This window comes from Rhinolophus ferrumequinum, chromosome 8 (assembly GCF_004115265.2).
Source record: "Rhinolophus ferrumequinum isolate MPI-CBG mRhiFer1 chromosome 8, mRhiFer1_v1.p, whole genome shotgun sequence".
NCBI lineage: Eukaryota > Metazoa > Chordata > Mammalia > Chiroptera > Rhinolophidae > Rhinolophus > Rhinolophus ferrumequinum.
In genome coordinates, this window is record NC_046291.1 from 12,171,980 (window position 1) to 12,194,360 (window position 22,381).

General features: G+C 37.8%; 1 non-coding gene across 1 annotated transcript; it reads left to right on the forward strand.

Annotated features, from left to right (window-relative positions):
* The first annotated feature begins 12,202 nt into the window (after positions 1 to 12,202).
* TRNAF-GAA (transfer RNA phenylalanine (anticodon GAA)) lies at positions 12,203 to 12,275 on the forward strand. The gene has a single exon. It is a non-coding gene; the product is annotated as a tRNA-Phe (tRNA).
* Positions 12,276 to 22,381: the final 10,106 nt, after the last annotated feature.

A 22,381-nucleotide genomic window follows, 5' to 3' on the forward strand; every position in this document is an offset into this window, starting at 1 on the left:
ATGTCAGTACCAACCTCCTGCACCCCGGTTATGACAACCACAAATATCTGCAGACATTGCCAAATGTTTGCTGGGGCTAGCGCCTACGTTGAGAATCACTAGATTAAATAATGGTTTATCTGGGTTGTTAAAAAACAAACCTTGTTGGATTTATTCTTTTAATTCTATTATTTTTCAGTCTCCTGATTTATTAATTTCTACTTTAATCTATTATTCTTTCAGACTTTCTTTGGATGCATTTTGTTTATGCTTGTTTAAATACCCGAGTTGGATGCCTCATTAATTTATGACCTTTCTTACCTGTCCCTTACCACGCGCTGTGGTGTCAAGTCGGTTTCAAGGGGGCTTCTGCATTCCCAGCCCAGACCACTAGAGGTCACTGCACTACACTAGAGGTCATTGTCCATGGATCGTTAATCACTTTGGAGAAGTATGTGCTTTGCCAGCTCTTTTCAAGCTTCCCAGCTCTACCCATGGTTTGGGTTTTTAGTGTTTGCTCTGTTCTCAGAGATTAAGTTGCCATTTCTATTTATTTTCGTTTGTGTGTTTGGTTCATTTCAGAGTGGGTAAGAGGGTAGAGCCACCTTTAATCCATCATGTAATCCAAAATTCAATATACTAATTTGTAGGGTCTGATTTGGGCAAACTATAGTGTTGGCTGGTAGTTTTCAATAAGTTTGTGCTGTTTTTAGGAACAGTGATTTGCAATGTCACTTGCTTAGATCCTCAGAACCATCATCCTAATCTTTATTCTTGGCAAACTAAATTGTGCCCCCACTCTACTATTGGAAATAAGCAAACAGATAAATCCCTTCTGTGATGGGTTAATGATTTAAAATAATGCCTTTCTTTCCACAGAGGCATTTCATGAATGACAAATTCTATACACCTGGCGCCCAGTGTTTCTGATGATGGTTGCTGAGAGTGCTGCCAGCAAACCATTGAAGTCAAGGAGCATCACCTGGATAAAAAAACACTGAGAAACTAGAGCCCTCAGCTTCCTGGTGGACCACAGATCTTCTGGACGAAGCTGGCCAACTGCGTATGTTTATGAGTTTTTACTCTTTTTCTCTGAGTCAAATAAACTCTTTGTGTTCTTAAATTATAATTTCATGTTCAAAACTTAAATCTGAAGTGATATGTACCCTGTCAGTTTCAAAATGCTCTCCTACTACACTGAGAGGACTTGAAATTAATGGCATTTAAACTCTGTAAACATTCCACTACTCGGACGCAATCATGACCATTTTATTAAAAACAGTTTGTCATTGTTAAGTGTAATTTCAAGTTTTGGCTTACAGTGGCAACGTAGGGGCAGGATAAGGAGATCTAATTGTTTTTCAGTATATTATTCTTCCCACCTGGTATTGTGTATTATGTGGTAGAAAAGTGTGATTTTCAAACTTTCTTATAATTAATATCATTATATGAAGTCAAACAAACAAATGAATTATAAAGTGCTTCTAAAAGTTTAAAAGTATCAAACATTTTGTGCAAAGTCTTTTATGCTCATTTTAACAAGAAGTATGCATCAGTTTTTACAACCCAGAGAATGCTATTAATGTCAGAGAAATTATGTCTTTATTATATGAGTCATAATTCTTGATACCGTTTAACAGTGAAGAACTATTAATAACTTTAGGGTAATAGCATAGGTCTCTTTCTAACTTCAAAAAAAGGTGATTTTGGAGTTCTAGGTCACTATTTTTCTTTTTTTATGATGTGGTAGCAGTCCAGTAATTTCACTTGTTCTATCTTTCTTCATTAGAAACCATGATTTGTGTGTGGGTTTGCTGGAATTTTGATATTCCATAAAAAGTTTCAAGGCTAGGTTTTCTGTATTGTCCTGCAACACTTTTCAAAAATGGAAGTACTTGTATTGGCCAAATTTATAGCTTGTATTGATAAGGTCAGAAACAATGTTTGACTTGAACTCTTAATTTAATTAATCTGAAACATATCAAAGGGACCCAATCAATTGTTTGGGGGTAGAGTTGCTCTTTACTTGCTGGAACATAACTTATTAACCCCAAGTGTTTACAGCACTTTCCTTCCCCATTTGCTATAGAAAATCCTTTACACGAAATGTCCCTTCCTGCCTATATCTGCCTTGCCTCCTAATCACCAAAGAGGAGAACACCATGCTAACTGGAAAAGTGCTCTATGATGTTGTTGGGTTTTTTTTTCTATTTTAACAGGGAAAAATTTTTTTTTTAAGTTAAAGTTTATTAGGGTGACAATTGTTAGTAAATTTACACAGATTTCATGTGTACAATTCTGTAATACATCATCATGTTATAATTTTTAAAATGCCTTTGAGGTAGATCATTTCTGCATCCTTATTCTTATTTTATTTATATGTATTTTCTACCTTTCTTTTCTTGATTAAGTGAGAGTTTATCAGTGTGGCACTACTGATGTTTTGGGCCAAATAATTCTTCGTTGTGGGGGGCTGTCTGGCATGGCATGGTAGTACATAGAGCAGAATCCCTGACCTCTACCCAACACATGTCAGTACCAACCCCCTGTACCCCGGTTATGACAACCACAAATATCTGCAGATATTGCCAAATGTTTGCTGGGGCTGGTGCCTATGTTGAGAATCACTAGATTAAATAATGTTTTATCTGGGTTGTTAAAAAACAAACCTTGTTGGATTTATTCTTTTAATTCTGTCATTTTTCAATCTCCTGATTTATTTATTTCTGCTTTAATCTTTACTATTCTTTCAGGCTTTCTTCGGATGCATTTAGACTGATCCATACCAGCAAAAATTTTTGGAGAAAGGAAAATGAAAGTCCTTGAATTGGGGCTTAGGAGGGAGTATGAGGCTTTGGCTTGTGAGAGTTTCCCAAACAGAAGTAGGAAGTAGAAGAAGGGACTAAGGGGGCTTATGACTTTTATCCTCTTTATTGTGCTTTGAGGTGCACTGGCTAAGAAAGGCTTCCCTTTCATCTGCTGTAGGTTGTTGAATTGTGCTTCGTTACATATGGCTTCATAGAATGAACCCTAAACACTGTGAACCGCTCCACATTACTTATTCGGGATATCTCTCTATCTAGAGTGGAAACTATAATCTGATAGTGATTAGGAAATCATTAATTCATTTTTGAAATAATGATTTTAAAAATTCTTTTAAAAAGCAAATTTTTCGCATGCATTACTCTACCTGAATTACTTATTTACCAGACTCTTGTGATAGATGATTATTATGCAATACAATAAAGATTCTTACTGTATTAACCCTTGTTTAACATTTGTGAATCATACAATGTGGTTCCTTCTTTCTTAGTGGTATTTTTGTGGACATTTTCTCCGATTTTAAAATTGGTATTTTGGGAGAAAGTATAGAAAATTAGAAAGAAAGAAAGGTCACTCACAATCTTACCTGTCAGAGATAATTGTTGCTAAAACCTTGCTTCATTTGTTTGCTCTTTTCCTATAGTTATATACCTGGGGTGGGGGGGGGTTCCAAAAAAATTTATACACATGACTTGTATTCATCTTTTGTTATCGGTATATATTGAGTATTACAATTTTAATATAGTTTTTTTTTTTCCTGTCTTAAAATGTGTATACATTTTCTGGGCACTCTCTGTATATTAAATTTTTTTTTCAAAACAGAGTTAAACTGTGTTTAAGGTTTTATATCCTACCTATTTTTTTCTCTAATAACATTGTTGTGGCTGGGAAATGTAGTCTTCATTCCATGAGCCTAGTTCAATATTTTTTTCCTAAGAAAAGAAGAGGAGAATGGATATTTGGATCCACCTTAGCTGTCCCTGTCACAGACTCCTAGTAGTGAAGTTACTGGGTCAAAACTCCTTTACTTCTGTAAGGCCCTGATACAGGGGGTCAATATGCTCTCTAAAGTAGAAATATTTTTTCTACTTTATTCTCTCCAGTAGTGAACAAGAGTTTCTCTCTCATCCAGCTCTTGCCAACATTTAGTATTTTCATTGAAATGAAATATTTGAGTTTGATGGAGGAAAAATAAATCCTCACTATATTTGTATTTCTATGATTATTAGTAGAACTAAATTGTTTTTGACATGTTTATTGTTTATTGACCATCTGTTTTTCTTCTTTGTAAATTGTCTTTTTATGTCTTTGGTCCTTTTTTTTTTTTTTTTTTGATATCTGCATTCAGCCACTTAGGATATGATGCTGCTTGAAATTAATATGTCTATCAAGGGGGAAACTTACATAAAGCATTTCCTTTAGTGCTGAGGATTAAAAGCAATCTTAACACAAACAATAGACATCCTTAGGCTAATCGAAATTCCCACTGAAAAATGGCTCAATAGAAAATTGTCATTTGGCTCCCTTATAACTTAGGAAATCTCAATTCAGGTTGAATTTATCTGGATGCAGCAGGCAAACCAGAAAGTCTAGAAAATCCCCTCCACATAGTTGACCATGGGTACTATACATTCTTGGGAAACAGCGATGCAGTACCAGCTTATGTCTTTCCAACAATAGCGACCCTCGGAGTCGGGCTGGTAAGCCGATTACCCTGGTGCAGTGTGCGCAGTGCGTGAGGAAAGGCCACCACGTGACGGGGGAATATCGGAGCTCCTACTCAGGGCCCAGGATGGGAGGGACATACTCAACATGAGACTTGGGGAATGGCAGCTCCTCTTGCCTTCTGCTCCTTGCATCTTTGTGTCACTATTAATCAGAATGTCCTACTGCCCATTTTCACTGAAATATTCAAAGCAAAAAGGGGGTATGAATCTTAATAGGCTCTCAACATTTGCATTTTGGCCCCATAGCCAAGCATGTATCAAGTGGCATGTCATTCTTCTCTAACTGGTGTCATACATAGAAAGTGTTCGTGCTTTAACTGTAGACACCTGAGTACCTGGACTACCTCAGCATCAGGCAAGCCTTTTCTCTGCCAGAGAAAACGGGGCTCACCAATTGTATGCGGGTGACATTTTGGTTGTTCTTATGCAGAATCCCTTGTAGAGTGGTTGAGAATAAAACACCCCAATCTATTTGCAACAGCCATGGGCAGCAACACACCAATCCTGATTATTTTTATGATGAGTATACATTTAATATAGAAAAATATTTCTTTAAGTGGGTGAATCACTTGGTAAATCAAGTGATCACCCACAGGGTGAAGCAACGTGAGCTGTGTTTAGCCCCAACCCCACATGTAATATGGCTCCATGAGCGATACCTAAGTAACACGCAGTTGATAGTCACGTATCCATTTCTAAATGTAATACACTGGGTTGGCTTTAAAATGGGTTATCGCAATTGTGATTTGAATAGTGAAGCAAATCATAATCTAGAATTTCCAAAGACATAGAAGAAAAGCTCTTGTTTTTGACAGGTATAACTTTCTAATTTTGGAATTCCCTTTTAATTCTTCTCTTTTCTATAACCTGCAATAATGAATTATTTTATGGTGAATTATATGTAGCTACTATCTTGGGATTTGGGGCTGTATGTAAATAAACACCCGTTATTCACATGAAACTGGGAAAGGCATAAAACTTCTAATCAGATAGATACTTCTGAAACAAATAATTTCAGATTACAATTCAGATAGAATTTTCTATAACATTTAAATGTTTCAGTGGTTAACAGTATTAAACAGTATGCTATTTCCAGTTTCTCTAACCTTGCTGTATGCTATTCTCTTTTAAGTCAATAAAGCTCCCAAATTGAATCTTTATTCTCTTGCCTCTTTAACAAGCAGAACAGTGTCCCAGTTGATTAATGGATCAAGACTTGCAGAATATGGCCGTACTTCTCTGCTCTAACATTGAATTGACTTTTTGTTTCATCCTGACAAAAATCATTGAATTTTTCAATTTCTAGATGTCTATGTTAAAAAGGAGATCACATTATCATTAAAAAATGACATTATTCTGGTGTTTGAATTATCAAAATTAAATTGTATTAAATGACCTTGTGTAATTTTGTTTTCTATATCTTAGATTACCTTGAAGTCATTCAAAATTCTCTGGCTGCATATAATAGTGAACGCCCAGAAATGGTGAGAGATGCCAGTGTCGTGGTGGAGATGCCAAAAGCCCAGACAACAATGGTAAGTTAACAAATGATTTGAAGTAAGTGAAGGTTGTACATGAGAATGCAGAGGAGAGTCCATGACTTAGACTTCCCACCATTGCCAACATTTTCCTGAGTTAAGACCTATTGCTTTGAGGTAACTTATTGAGGTTTAGCACTACCAAATAATTTGGATAATTTATCACCATCATGTATGGTTCCAGCTTGAATGGATATTTTTCAGTTGGGGCGGGGGTAGACATCAGAGAGAGAAGATGGATTCCACAGCAGGAAGCTCAGGAGGGCAGTTGAGTGTAGGTGCAATCAGGGTCCCTGGAAGTCCTCTAGAAAAGGAACAAGCTCCAAGAGGAGAGTGGACACCCCGGGCCACCAGCCCACACAGTATTTCTCTTAGCTATTAGATGTGAGGATTTTGGGCTGTTGAAACCATAACGTGGTTCTAAGAGACTCTCAGGAGCCAAGCACAAGAATCGTCTACGCTTGAGGTTGTTTTTCTTCTTGTCCATGAAAATCTTGTGTATGGTTGATTGCTTTGGCTATGGCTTTAAATGAGAGGAAAAGAGGCTCTTAGAAGATAGGAATAATGTGGAAGAAGAAAGTTAGATATCACTAAGGATCGAAAGTAATGGCTGCCATCATTTCCTTGAAGAGTGATCACGTATCTCTCTTGGCTAATAGCCTTCCCAAAGGCTGTATGTGGGTGTATACTTCATTGGATTGTAGGGTCAAGAAAAAAAAGGGAAGGCTTAAGAAGCAGGTTTTTATTTCAAATGCTAAAGAAAGGTCAAGGAGTACTTCTGGAACTGTCTGTGGACCTACTTTGGAAAATGAGAATTTTGCTAGCTATGAAGGAATCTGGGATGCTGAAAGCTCATGTTCAGACTTTATCAACCATTACTCAAAGTTTTATTCCTCCCTTGATTTCCCAAGGATTAACTGTGATAATAAATTTACCAGTGTGGTTGGAAAAGAGAGGGAGAGGGGTCATGGGCTCATTTCCTTGAATATCACTTTCTAGATGACAAAGGTCACCTGACAGATATCAAGGGTCAAACTGGAAGATTCTACACGTTGGCGGAAAAGTGGGTTGCTATCTTTTTTTGGGAGGCCAGTAAAATAACCTGGGTGCTGTGATCAGGTGGATTTTATAACTTAGAGTCAACTTAAAAACTCACAACATTTCAGTAAAGAAAGTCTACAACAGGAGAGAAAAACAAAACAAAACAAACAGGGCATTACAAGATCATTCTCAAAGCACTTCACAATTGTTCTACCAAATTGCACCGGCACCTAACACAGCAGAATTGCGGTGGTCGGCCTTTTCTTTTAATCAGACGAAGTTGCTCCTTATTTTGTTTTTACAGTTGTGCAATCTTTTCTAAAAAAAAGTGTCATGACCAATTAAACCTGTCTAGGTGGAAGCAGTTTTTAACCTACGCTGGTATTTAAACCGTAGTTTCTGGCTATTTTGGGGGGAATTCCTTACACTTGACTTGATACATCGGAACCCAGGGCCCTGTGGCACCTCTTTGAGGCTCATTCTAACAAGATTCAGAGTTTGAGACATGCTGTTTTGTGCCACATAAGAATGTCTAGCCCTACCAACCATGAATGCATTTATGTAAATCGAGCACCTCTAATGAGAAATTAGCTTAAAACATAAAGCCTGCCAATGGTAAGTCAGTAGTAACAGAGAAACACACCGAGAGAGAGCACTGCTGGGGGAGGAAGGCTTTTTGTGGAAGCTGCACCAAATCTTTCAGATATGGGCACTATCTTGAGTCCTGAGGGTTAACACCCGCTCTGCCCCTTTGTCTCTTCTGGCCTCCGTGGTCACTAACACCTCAGGAGATCCTGGAAGTTGGATCTGTCAGAAACCTTGGAGAGCATTTTGTCCAGTTCAGAGCAAATGCAACTGAAGCCCAAAGCTATATGCCTCTAAGGTTTCAATAGGGCTAATTAGGTTGAGAATGTAATCTGAGGCCGCCATGTGAAGGACACGATACCAGAGCCCTAACTATGTCATGTTCACCATGACCGCATATAATATGGCCAATCCACAGGGAGCTTAGAAACCCAGAATGGTAAGTGCAGCTTCCAAAAAGTCCTTCTCCTTTCTACGAGTCAGTTATATGCTGGGGAATATAAGTTATACGCTCCAGTTATATGCTGGAGTCTCTTAGTGTGAAGTACATCTGAACTCTGAATCGGATTCTAGCTCAGGTGGGGGAGTGGTCGCATGGTTCAAACTTTGAAGCTTAGACCCCAAAGCCCAGACAGTTCTGGCCCATCCCGTTGTTCTGGTTTTGGAGCTGGGGTCACAGCCCCACCAGCTGGGTCAGGAGGATCTGCTGAGTCTGCAGGGTTGTGAGTCTCAGTCTTTTCTCAGGGAAGCCAATGGGGCCATAGCAGCTGTGTCCCTAGAGTGAGCTGTCACATCGAGCAAGGCTCAAGACTGCAGCAGGTGGTGTCTTCAGCAAGTCTCAGCTTTCGTGGGGACGGCTGCCTGGACGAGCCTGGAGCAAACTGGCCAGGTGTCCCAGGAGGTCCGTATCGATGTACTCAAAGCACTGAAACAGGAACAGGAAACAGACGGAAGCAAGCTTTACAAAGAGTATTTATTAATTAGTGCACACAAGCATTTCTAATACTTGATGCACTGTGAATTCATTCCATAGATGGAAGGTGTGTCATCACTGAGCTGTTAGTCTCAGGTCCTTTCATCTTAGAGCCCATGGTCCACATAGGAGGAGCGAGCCTGTCTGGGTACATTTCAAAAGAAAGCTTATTTGAAAAGAAATCCAAGACACCATGGTTACTGTGGTTATTGGGAATGTTGTTAATACCACCATGGCTCACTATATGAGCAAAGGTTTTCAAGAAAATGTCACAGATGTCAGGATAAGATTTGTGTTGATGACACTTTGGCCTTTAATTCTGACTTTGGGGGGTTTCCTTTTGGTAAAAGTTGGTTTTCCTCAATATTTAGGTGTTTGTTAAAAATGTTTCTGTTGTTTCATTTTTCATTGAAAAGATTGGGCCTCTGAAATTCTGAAGTCTGGTATCCACCACTTGAAGGTACCCTGACTTAGAATGCTTTGTTTTTATATTCCAAAGAAATGTTTAGAAATGATCCAGTGCCTAGTCAGCAGCTGAAGCAATATTTTATCTTAAAATAGTATATTTCCCTACCAATCTGCAGTAGAAAGAAATTGTAACTTCAGTGATTATCTCATTATCCCTCAATTTCTGGATGATTTCCGACAATGACTTTGGCCCTTTGGGGAATGCTGTGTATCTCCAAATAACTTGTAATATTAATTAGGAGGTTTACATTTGGGGTATCAATGTGCTTCTTTTCTTCTTTAAAGATTTACTGGACAAAACAAAGATGAATAGAGTAAATCCTTGAGATTAAGAAAATAATCTGGAAAAAAATTAGAATTCTTTCTTTGGTTCAACATCTCTGTATTATTCCCAATATCATTACACCTGGATACTTATTTATCTAGTGCTTTTGATATATATGACCTTGTTTAAACTCCTCATTGACTCTGTGAATTTTTTACATATTACTCTGTGAATTGGGTATTGTATCAGTAGTTTGCCAGTGTTGCCATCACAAAACAGCACAGAATGGGTGCCTTAAACAACAGAAGTATATTTTCTCACAGTTCTGGAGGCTGGAAGTCCTCGATCGAGGTGAAGGCAGGGTTGGCTTCCTCTGAGGGCCACACTGCTTCAGGCCTCTGTCTTTGGCTTGCAGGTGGCTGTCTTCATGCTGCCTTTTCCTTGAGTTGTTGTCCTTCTGTGCAGGAGTGCCCTGCTGTCTCTTATAAGGACACCAATCAGATTGGATTAGGGTACCACCCTAATGGCACCATTTTAATGTAATCCCCTCTTTGTAAGTTAGCACCAAAGAAGGTAACATTCTGAGGTACTGCATCTGAATTTGGGAGGTGGGGGTGGAGGAAGGGGGCACATTTCAGCCCATAACAGGAAGTATCTCCATTTTATAGATGAAGAAGCTGAGGTCCAGGAAAATGAGTTGCCCAATTCTTCCACTGCACAGATTCCACCAAAATATCTAGGAAAGGTAGAAATGTGTGTGACAGTGAAAAAGGGTGTTGGGTTCAGTTTCCTATTTTGAATCATGTAGAATCTATCTTAAACCAATACTGGAATTTAGCTACACCCTACCTTCCATATTTATTGAATTCATGTATTTTTACATTGTTTAGGATAAAAGAACCTGTGACTTTAACTCATCAAAGAAAGCTTATCTTCAAATTATTGAATTAATTTAAGGCATATTTAGTATTAAAATTCAAATATTACATATTTTAAAGTTCTAAATTCAGTTAACTTACTAATAAGTATATATATATATCTGTATGCTTATATTTACATATGTATTTACATATGTATATATATATGTAAATTTTTCTTTTTTCTTCATTTATAAAGCTATAGTGATTGTTGCTCTGCCACTTATTAGCTATGTGATCTTGACACATTACTTACTAGGTCAGTACTTCAGTTTCTTCATTCGTAGAATAGAATGAAGTTCATGAAGTATATTAATAATTCCTGCATTTGAGAGTTCTTTTAAAAATCGAATGAGTTCATGTATGCAAAAATACTTAGAACAGCTCTTGGCATGGGAGTGGTAAATATAAAATAAGTGTTAGCAAATATTCTAATAACCATGAGTATGCACATATATCACATATACCATTTTGTTTATAAAAGCAGCAGCTCACGGTGCGTGTATCAAGTTAGTGTATTACCTCTGAGCTCTAAACCCATTGTTCTTTGTCCATCTTGGTGACACTGTAGTTACTACCAATAAAAACATCCCCTTTGCTGCCTGGCACAGTTTGGTGGAAGGTGCTAGAGAGACAGCACAAGGCAGAGCAGAGGAAGGCTTCTCCACCTGGTTCAGGGAGCTTCTCTGTGCTGCTAAGCAGAGGGGCCATTGGTGCTCCCTCTCCAGAGAATTTTGCTGGACCCCCAGTGGGCGGCCTCCTGCTCACCAGCTAGAGACAATCTCTGGCCATGACACCCCAGTAAACTTCGCTGCCATCACTGGGCACGACCACTTCTTCATTCAGTTCTGATTCCCAACCTTGGTGGGGTGGAGAGTAGTCTTCCAAATTTGTTCCTTCCTTGGGTACTAATAAACACATTTTTTACAAGCCTATATTAGTTTCCTATTGCTGTTGTAACAAATTACCACAAATGTAGTGACTTAAAGCGACACAAATTTATTATCTCAGTTCTGGAGGTGATGAGACCAAAATTAGCGTCACGGGGCTAAAATCAGGATGTCAGCAGGGCTGCATTCCTTTGTGCAGGCTCCAGGGGAAAATCAATTTTCCTGCCTTTTCCAGCTTCTAGTGGCTGCCCATATTCTTTGGGGTCCCCTTCCATCTCCAAATCCAGCGGTGTCATGCCGACTCCCTCTCATGCTGCCATCTCTCTGGTTCTCTCTCATCTGCCTTTTTTTTCCATTTATAAGGACTGTTGTGATTACACTGGGCCCACCTGGATCTTCCAAAATAATCTCATCTCAAAGTCAACTGATGAGCAACCTTAACTCCATCTGAACCTTAATTCTCCTTTGCCAGGTAACCTAACATACCTAGAGTGTTCTCTGGAGCTGAGGACACTGACATCTTTGGAGGCCCATATTCTGCTGTTTTGTTTCAGTTTACTTCATCTTGACTTTTTTGTGTTTCTCATTTTTCCTTAGTGATTTCCTTGGAGCTTTAGTCTTCACCTGGTTTCGAATCCTGGCTATGTTTATAGGTCCATGGAACACCACTTTTACAGGAAAAACTGATACTGAATTAAGTATTTAAGCAGACCACACTGTCATTTTTCTAGAGATTAAGCACGTGTTAGGATGGAAATGCCAACTAAAGACATCTTTTCTTTTGACGTGAAAAATGCCCATGATTTATTTTTAAATGGGAAAAACAGGTTGCAGGGCAGTTAAAAACATAACTGAGAAAAATAATATTATGAACTACTTCTACCTCTGTAATATTTACTGAATGCCTTCCTCCAGCTGAACTGAATATTGACCTTTTTTGTTATTGTTAAACAAATGTTATTCCATTACAATCATGCAGGGGAAGCTGTCCAAACAGCTGAAATAGCTCAGTTGGGAGAGCGTTAGAGTGAAGATCTAAAGGTCCCTGGTTCAATCCTGGGTTTCAGCAGTGGTTTTATATATTTACTCTAAATGTAATTTCCTGGCAGTTTTAACCACAATAGTTAAGGGATACAGAGCAGTCCCCCATTATCTGCCAGGGATATGTTCCAACACCCCAAGTGGATATTTGAAACCTCAAACAGTACCAAACCATATATATTTGTATGTGTACATGTACATGTATGTGCATATATATGTGTATATATATATATATACACATATATATGTATGTTTTTACCTATGATAAAGTTTAATTTCTACATTAGGCACAATAACAGATCAACAATAACTATTAATAAAATAGAACAATCATAACTATACTGTAATGAAAATTCCCTGAATGTGGTATCTCTCTCTCTGTTTCTCTGTCAAAATATCTTATTGTACTGTACTCACCTTTCCATTTAAAGTATTTTATGGCTTCTCTTTGGCATATCCAAATTGCCAGCATCACTACTCTTGAGCTTTGGGACCATTATTAAGTACAATAAGGGTCACTTGAACACAAGCCCCGTGATATTTTGACAGTTACTCTGATAACTGAGAGGGCTGCTAAGTGACTAACGGGCGGATTGTGTGCACAGCGTGGAGAGGCTGGTCAAAGCGATGAGTCACGTCTGGGTGGGAGGGAGCAGGACAGTGAGAGATTTCATCACACTAACAGAACAGCGCACAATTTAAAACACAAGAATTGTTTATTTCTGGAAATTTCCATTTAACATATTGGACTGAGTTTGACCCTGGGTAACTAAAACCTCAGAAAGCAAACGTCAGATAAGGGAGAACTACTGTATTTGGTTCTCATGCTTGGGGTGGATCAATGGCTTTTCCGGGGGGGGGGGGGGGGCTCATGTCAGGTGTCCTGGTGGACCTTATTTATATAAACTCCCTAGCACCTTAGTACTTCCTAACTGTGGTAATAATAATAATAGCTAATTTATGTAGAGTACTTGATACGTGTCAAGCTTTCTCCTAAGCTCTATGTATTACTTTATTTTAAATGACCGCTAAAATTCTCAGTAACTGTTAAAGAAACGACCAGTTTTATGCCTGAGACCTGGCATGTGGTAGGTGCACAATCAATGATTCTTACTTTGAATACCATTATGTTTCTGTTGGCTAGGAACTCTGTAAGCAAGAGCTATGGGATATGAATTATTTCTAAGAACCCTTCACCCTCCACCTAATTAGGCAGCATTAAACGTCCTCGTTTCCTTGTAGCCTCCTAACTGTTTTTAAATTCCCTAAGAGTTTTAACAATTCCCTGTGTTTATCTGGTAAATGTAAAAGGTATTTCCCTACCGGGCTTTAACTTTCCCCAAAGGAATGCAGCTTCTATTCCAAAGGTGCTTCCCTCTCATCATCCGTAGGCAGCAGGAGGTCTTTGAAGTCATTGAAACTGAATGCAAATTGGAGTGTTCACATGCACATTTTCCTGGGGAGAACGTCAAGAGGTATCATAAAATACTAGGTCTGTGACCTAGAAAAGGTTTAGAGTGTTAGATGCAAAGATCTCCTCACCACAAAGACTGTGGATAACTTGTGACCCGACCTTTGAATTTTTCCAAAGTGCTGAGTGAGAGGACTTTTCTTGAGTATTGTGTCTTGCCCCTTGCCCAGTGCTGTGTCTCCTGTGATGTGGATTTCAGGAAGGAACCCAGGTTGTCAGCAAACTTTCCTTCTGTCTGGGTGGTGGCTTTTGGGGGCACATTTCCCATAGTGAAGCAGATTTGACCATTTGTGGAGGACCCTCTGTCACTTCGGGCAACTGTCCACGCCCCATGCCCCATCACTGTGTTTCATCTGCAGAGGTGGGTCCCACTCTTCCTAATTGTCTCTTTGTGGGGGAGATTAAGGATGAAGTCCCCATATTACCTTTATTATTTTACTCTTTTCCTTTAGCTTTAATTCTCGTTGATGACATTGTAGACAATTTGGATGTCTAGAAGCAATCCCAGGCAATGAGTGCCTATTCTATTCTTTATATTATTTAATGTCTATCACCTGAATGATATCTCCATGCCTTGGCTGTGCTTTGGTCTAGCGGTAGCATTTTTAATTCATTCTAGGCATTTTCCAAGCTTCAGGCATTTACACAAATTACAATTGCTGCAGGTTATCCTGTTTGTATCCCTCTTTTCCCTGAGAATTAGCAACATTTCCAGAAAAGCTGTTCTCTGCAGAATGGATTGGTTCAGGGATTGTGATTCTATCCTGAGGCTGAAGCTAAGGAGTGGCATTCCATGGAAGTCTGAGAGCTAAAGGAGTGAGCCAAGTGCCTGGAGGAACATCTAGGGTCCAAACACAAAGCCCATTGGGATAGAGGCAGGATCTGGGTCAAAGTGATGAGACCAAGTGTTCAAGGACAGCCCAGTGGCAGTCCTGGGGAAGCAAATGGGGAGCAGGTCTTAATGGGAAATAGGTTTAGGATGGTAAAACAGGCAAGATGGACGCACTGTTTATTTCTCCCAATAATCTCTGCATCATTCTTACTTGGGATTTGAACTTTGTACTATTTGTACACGTGTTTACACACCCACACACACATGCACAATAATGTTGGTGTCTAAAGGGAATTTGGATTGTACTGACCAATATAACTAGAAAAAGAATCAAGTCTCTTGATTCTCTTTTCTTGTTTTTATGATTATAAAAAAGTACAAAGTACTGAAACATTAAAAGTTTTACAGAAACATATTGCTTAAAAAGTAAAGATAATCCTAACCTTAGGGGTAATCATTGTTAACAATCTGGTGTCTATTCTTTTTCCAGATTTTTTTCTATGCATTCCTAATATAAAATGAACATATATACACCTAAATACACTGATATTTTATACAAGAATTAGAGCAGGTCAGAATGTTTTTCCATCATTTTCAAACAGCAGGACTGAATGCCTAAAATAATAATGTGGTTTATTTTCGGTGGTATATTTTCTTTTCATGTTTTTTTAATGGAAACAAAGTAAAATATTAAAGGAGTCTAAGTCATGAAAACTGAAGCCCTAATTATAGCATAATCCAAATTAAAAATATCACACTTCTACAAAATCATAAGTGAGGTCTTATTGTAGCAATGATGGTAGTAGTCAGAGATAATTTTTATTAAATTTGTATCCTGTGTCAGACCCCATTTTGAGCAATTTACAGTAATTAGTTCATTTAATCAGTGATGAGGAAATCTGAAAAGCTGGGAGCAAAAAGGAATTTAGCAATTTGAGAGTATTGTAGAAGGAGTTTTGTGGGACAGTTGGAAGTTAGCAATGTCACAGTGTACAAGTAAGAGCCTGTGATGACTTGCAGTATGCAAAGCATATAGGGAAGATGCTGCCACGATCTCTTTAAGCCTTATTAGAATAATCTTTTATTCCATGACTTAATGTGGTGTCATAAATTGTCTGTATAACCAGTTCAGTAATAAAGATATAACTAAATAAGTGGTCATAGCTTACATATCTGGCATTTAATTCGTATTGATCATAAAGATGCCAAATTAGTTCTTGTAATTACTCACTCTTAGTGTGGTGTTTAATTCACAATACCAAAATACGTGTACAATCTTTATTATTATTAATTTACGTGAAATTGCTTTGTAAAAAAACTGCAATGGTAACAAAGTAAGCTAGAATTATATTTACAAATAGTTCTCTTTGAAATTTTTAAATGTTGGCTAGAACTGATCACTTGGCCAATATAAACCTGTTAGAAACCATGTAAACCGTTTAAAATCTAGAATTTCTTCCAGCATGAGTTCATTTTGTTTTTCCATTTGGGATCTGTAATTTCACTGGAATGGAAATTAAAATTGTGTTCATGCTTTTCTTTCCCTCAAAGTCTGTGAATCTCTCCAAATTTACTCAGAAATGAATTCAGCCTATTTCCTGGAAAGTCTGGTGGGTAATTTTACGGAAGTTGTTCAGAGCAGTAGAGACAATAGAGCTTTTGAGGTAAGCAAAATTAAGAAAGGAAGAGAAAGACTGAGAGACAGAAAATAAAAGAATAAATGGGTATTCTCTTACTGAGAGCTATCAGAAATGAGGAGTAGGTTAGAGAAATTAGGCAGATACGTCTACTTTTCCAAATACACAGGCTGTGGGCTTCTCCTTAGAAGTAAATCTAATGACTACTCATCTTCAGTCCTGAAACCACTAATAGTTATTGAAGAATCGGCCCAAGTTCAATGATGAGCACATCTTCTACCACATTAGTTTAAAATTCTGCATTTCCATATTTTACTCATCTTTTATATTAAAATATTTAGAGCTATTTCAAAACATAAAATAATGATTACTCTAGGCCAAAAATGGAGCCTCTTGTAATCTTTTAATCTTTTATTTAAACTTTAGAAAGTGGTCCTGATGGAATGTGAAACGACAAATTGAACTATATGTTTTTAACCTCATAGCCTTTCTCTCATTCTGTATTTAAAAAATTCCGTGTTTGGGTTCATTTCAGAAAAATGTTCATAGGAATAATTGGATAAAGCCAATGGAAAACAATTGTCATATAATGGTCAGTAAAGTTATATATATATGTTTCACCCCAATAAATTTTAAAATTTTAAAAAAAGAAAAAAAAAGAATTGTCATAGAGACTACTAGTGCTGTATGTCCAACCCTCTTAAGAAGTTCGTACCAAAAATACATTTTCAAAGGATCTGAAGTGTATGAAACCGTCTACACTGACTTTCATTCCCAAGGAAGTATACCTGGATAATTTTGTGTAAGTGATGAAGGTCACAATTACGTTCTTTTTCCTTTTGGAAGGAGCCTTGACATTTTCCCCCCAGAAAATTCAGGGTGGGTTTGGAGAATCCTGCCTAATTTGAATATTTTTCACTTAGTTTGCATGCTTGGCTTGAGTTTTTCTTTTTTTTTTTTATCACTAAATAACTGAGCTGACCGAACATGCATTTTTATGTCTTTATGGATATGTAAGATCCATATTTACCATCAGTGCCTTTCCCTGTCATTGATACAGGGAAGGATCCTGAACTTCTTTTATCTAGGTGTCACAAATTTTATGCCCATCAACCTTGCCTGCTGATGAAAAGGAAGGGAAGCTGCTGACCTAACCATGGACACATCACATCTCCCACTCACCCGGCAGGAATTCTCTGCAAAGATGAAAATTAGCCTAGGTCTTACTGGCTGGCCTCTAGGGATCTGGAAACCATTCAGAGGTCACTTTCCAGCGCAAGTAGAATTGTTTTCCCAGAAGGCTGAGAGCACACATTTTGATCTTTTGCCATTTATTGGACTTGTAAAAAAAAAGTAAATTTGCCCAGAAATGAACATTTAAGCTTCCTGAATCATTCCATAGAGTTAATACCACCTTCCATAAAACAAGGGCTTAGCTGGCCCCCGCCCTGTACAAAATATAATAGTCTCTGTTCTTCCTCTTCTATAACCTTCACAACTTCCTCACCTTAGTCCTACTTTACAGATGAGGCAACTGTATATTAAACCAATGATTTCATCCTTACCTTCTTTTCCTAAATTAAATGTTCACACTATCATTGGGCATGGCATCGATTTACTGAGTACTAATTATGTACTTATAAAAATACACAAAACTAATAAACTGTTTATTTATGGAATTTTTGGACCTTGGTTGACAGCAGGGAACTGAAACCGTGGAGAACAAAACTGCAGATAAGGGAGGACGACTGTATTGTTTTTTCAACTAAGCAGTAAATCTGGGCCTTGATGGCTCTGGCAAATCCTAAATCCTGAAGCTCAGCTTCCCTCCATTCAGGAGGGTTCAGCTTCCAAACCTAAATTCGGCTAGGTCAAGGTCTGTCATGTACGAGGTCTGACAATTAAGTTCATGCACTTGTTGCAACGATGATGCTAACCTTTTTTGATATCAGAGGGATTATTCATTATGAATTTGTAACAAATGGACAGTTAACCAAGTCTACTATTTGGAAGTGCTGAAAAGGCTGCATGAAAAAGTTAGATGACCTGAACTTTCTGCCAACAATTCACAGCTCCTGCATCACGACAATGCACCGGCTCCCAAGACACTGTTTGTGAGGGAGTTTTTAGCCAGTAAACTAATAACCGTATTGGAACACCCTCCCTACTCACCTGAACTGGGCCCCAATGGGGGTAAAAGACTTCTTTCTATAACCAAAGATGAAGGAAATATTGAAAGGAAGACATTTTTATAACATTCAGGACATCAAAGGTAATATGATGACAGCTCTGATGGCCATTCCAGAAAAAGTTCCAAAATTGCTTTGAAGGGTGGACTAGGTACTGGCATCAGTGCATAGCTTCCCAAGGGGAGTATTTCGAAGGTGACCATAGTGATATTCAGCAACGAGGTATGTAGCACTTTTTCTAGGATGAGTTTGCAAACTTAATTGTTAGAGCTCATATGTAGTTCACATATGAAAGAGTCCCCAGGGAGTTGGTTAACAATATATGGCTGAAGTTCCATTATTATAAGACATGAAGTCCATGTTACAGTAAGTCTCATGAGTAAACAAAGAAAACAATCCCTACAATCTTTCCCTTTATACGTCCTCATTTCTACGTCCTGGGATCTAAAATTTAATCTCTCCCCTATTCCCAAACGTTTTTTGCCGTTTTTTTCATCAGCAATGTTCAGATGTCTTTGGCCCTGAATTCAATGGCATTTCCGTGGCTCAGGCTGTTCAAGTCACCAATGAGTTTTATGGCATGAATGTGCTGGAAGAAATACTGTCTTTCCCAGTAATTCCATTGATCTTTGGAATGCTCTGAACCATAAAAGACATCAATGAAGATATAATACAGTCAAGGATATCCAAAGAGATACAAAATGAATCATTTGTTAAATTTGGACTAAAAGTCTTTCCTATAAGTGCTTTCAGTAATCAAGTGACTTGAGGTCACATTCTTTCAGGAATCCTATTATTCATTGAAATGAGCTGTTTTGTCCAGATGTGTTTGAATGCTGGGCAAATGACATAACCAGTGATCAATGATTAATGATGTGTCTGCCTAGTTCTAGTGTAACACAAGAATCCATTGACTGTTAACTTTTGCTTGCTGGAAATTACTGAAGTGAGCTTTCAAATAGTCTAAATAATTCATTTTTAGTACTTGATGTGATATTCAAGTTTTGTCCCCTTGCAAAACCAAAATCTGCTGCTTATTGTGTCAATGTGATATGTGCAAAGCTATTGCCATGATTTCAAGCCCAAAGACCTCCCAAATCTTTGAAGGTCAATCAAAAAGAGTCAGACATTCAATATGTATGGGGGCGGCTCTCATATAGCTCTAGGTCCGTCAAATCGAGACAGTTAAGACACAAATCTGGTGAACTGGGTTCTAGTCTGGCTTCATCAATCATCTTTACAAGTGAATTAAGCTATCTGAGTCTCAGTTGTTGTTGTTGTTTTTAAATGTGTAAAGTAAAGGCATTAAACATATCTTATTTAATGAAAATTAAATACTAAAAATTCTACAAAACTACAAATCATCCTTTTGTTCTTATTTCCAGTAGCTGATAACTTTATGCTTGTAACTTCCAGGGAACAAACTCATAGTTTGGAAGCTTAAGTGATATCATACTCCTGAAGTGACAAATGAGATTCGTTAAAAACACTGATCTCTAAATTGACCACTTAGGTATTTTCCTGTAGCTTTCATTTATTTGTACCACTTAGTGATTAATAACAAACAGTAAGTGTTTTAAAATAAATTTCAGACCAATAAAATGGGATTTTCTAGGAATTGGCCTAGGCGTAAGTTTTTTGGGGTTTTTTTTGTTTGTTTGTTTTTTGGAACAGAACTATTTTACTGAAGTCAGTATTAGCGTGAAATGTAGTTGAATATGACAGTTCTCTCAAGTTTCTATCTACACCATGATTTTAAGGAACCATCTTAATGGATGAGCTGTGTCAGTGGAGCAGGAATCAAGCTGAACTGTTTAAAGGCTGTGATGGGCTTTGCTTTAATGTGGTTGTGGAAGAAATGAATGCTACCTGGTAACAAACAGAGCTCTGGCATCAGTTTTATCTGTATCTGTATGGACATAGGTATTTTTAAAAGCTCCCAGATATGTTAATATGCAGCCAGGGTTAAGAAGACTTACCATTTTGTGTTCTGATCTTTTCATATTTTAGGTGTGCAAATATGTATCCAGACCTAAATACTGATTCAGCTGAACTAACTCATGCACAAGAAAAAAAATCTTTTGAGTTTCTGCAAAAGTGGCTAACTAACATGAGAGATCTTTAGAAAGAAAAGCTCAACGGCATGTGCAATCTGCCCTTTATATTCTCACTAAAACACAAAACCGTGGCAAGGCTGCAGTTAGAGCCAATGAAAGGATGGTAGTTTTAGATTTAAATAGTGTGTGAGTGTGTGCATGGATGCGTGTGTGTGTGTGTGTGTGTGTATGAATGTGTGTTTCATATTTTAAAGAGATTCCATCAAGTTCTTCTTTGTGATGTTTAGAAGCATTGAACCATCCCAACGCATAAGAAATTAATTATATTGGAGAATCAGGAGCATGGTCTACTTGTTGGTTTCCATAGAAACAGACAGCACATAGACTGGATTTCCTAGGACAATGTCAAGTTCATGTCATTTTATTGCTTTTTTAAATTGAGAATAAAACCGTATTCTGTAGACTGCTTAGAAAAATGTAGTTAAGGATAAATGAATTGGCATGTACAGAGAAGGTCCTTTTAAAGACGTATCTGGACCTGCTTAGAAAAATGTAGTTAAGGATAATGAATTGGCATGTACAGAGAAGGTCCTTTAAAGAAGAACATTTTGGACTTTCAGCTCCAGAATTATCCAGGAAGAAAGGTGTGACTCAGATTTTAGAGGACTCAGCTCATTCATGAGCAAGGTGTGCTCTTTGCTGTGGGCAGAAATATTTCTTTAGACCTCATTATGGCTTGAGTACAATATGTCCCATTGTCAATCCTTAGGCTGTGCCTTAATTCTGTGTCATCCATCCACCTACTCATCCAATTGTTGGCTGTAAGTATTAAAGAAAATGTGGAAATTAGAAGTGATATCCTCCACTATGAATTAATAAGTTGGTATTCTTAATTACACATTTATTTTGTGAGAATTTAATTAGAGTAATTGTATCACTTATTTCTGGGTGCAATGTGAAGTCCCAGTTTCCGGCCCTTAGTGATGGACAACCAGACTTCAGATCCTGGTATTCACCTCGCTCATATCATCCTGTGAGGCCTTTTTGTGTCCACGTCCATTGGAGTTCTTTTCCTTCTCAACTTTCCCCATCTATTTTCTGTTCCAAAAATTTCCAAGTCTGGAATTCGCTGATGTTCAAATGGTCTTTTCTTATTAAATGTGTATGCAGATCTGCTAGGAATCATCAGTGTTGTAGTATGATTTTCTGACAAATGTAAGCAGATGATAGCTGGCTGAATGCCCAGGTCAGTATGTGGTAAGCAAAGCTGGCTGAATGATCAGGGCCTACTTTGCATTTGATGCTTTGTGCATTTCTATGTTACAATTGCTCAAATATAGAAATTCCTAAGGTTTTTAGATACCCAGTACGTGTATATGTCAGAGCAGGAGTAACATAACTGAGTCATAGTTAAGATTCCACTAAAACTAGAGGATTCAGCAACTCTAACAGCCCAATTAATTTGCCCATTTTTATTTTTTGAATTTTTAAAAAAATTTTCAATTAGAGTTGACATACAATATTATATTTGTTTCAGACGCACAACATAGTGATTAGAGAGTTACAAAATGTATGAAGTGATCGCCCTGATAAGTCTAGTAGCCATCGGACACCACACATAGTTATTACAATATTATTGAGTATATTCCCTGTGCTGTACCCTGCATCCCTATGACTGTTTTTGTAACTGGCAATTTGAACGTCTTAACTCCTTCCCCTTTTTCACCCATCCCTCCAACTCCCCTTCCCATCTGGCAACCATCAAAATGTGCTCCGTATCAAAGTTTGTTTCTGCTTTGTTTGTCGCTTATTTTATTTTTTAGATTCCACATATGAATGAAATCATATGGTATTTGTCTTTCTCTATTTGGCTTACTCCACTCAGCATAATATCCTTTAGGTCCATCCATTGGAGATGGAAAGATTTCATTCTATTTTATGGCTGATT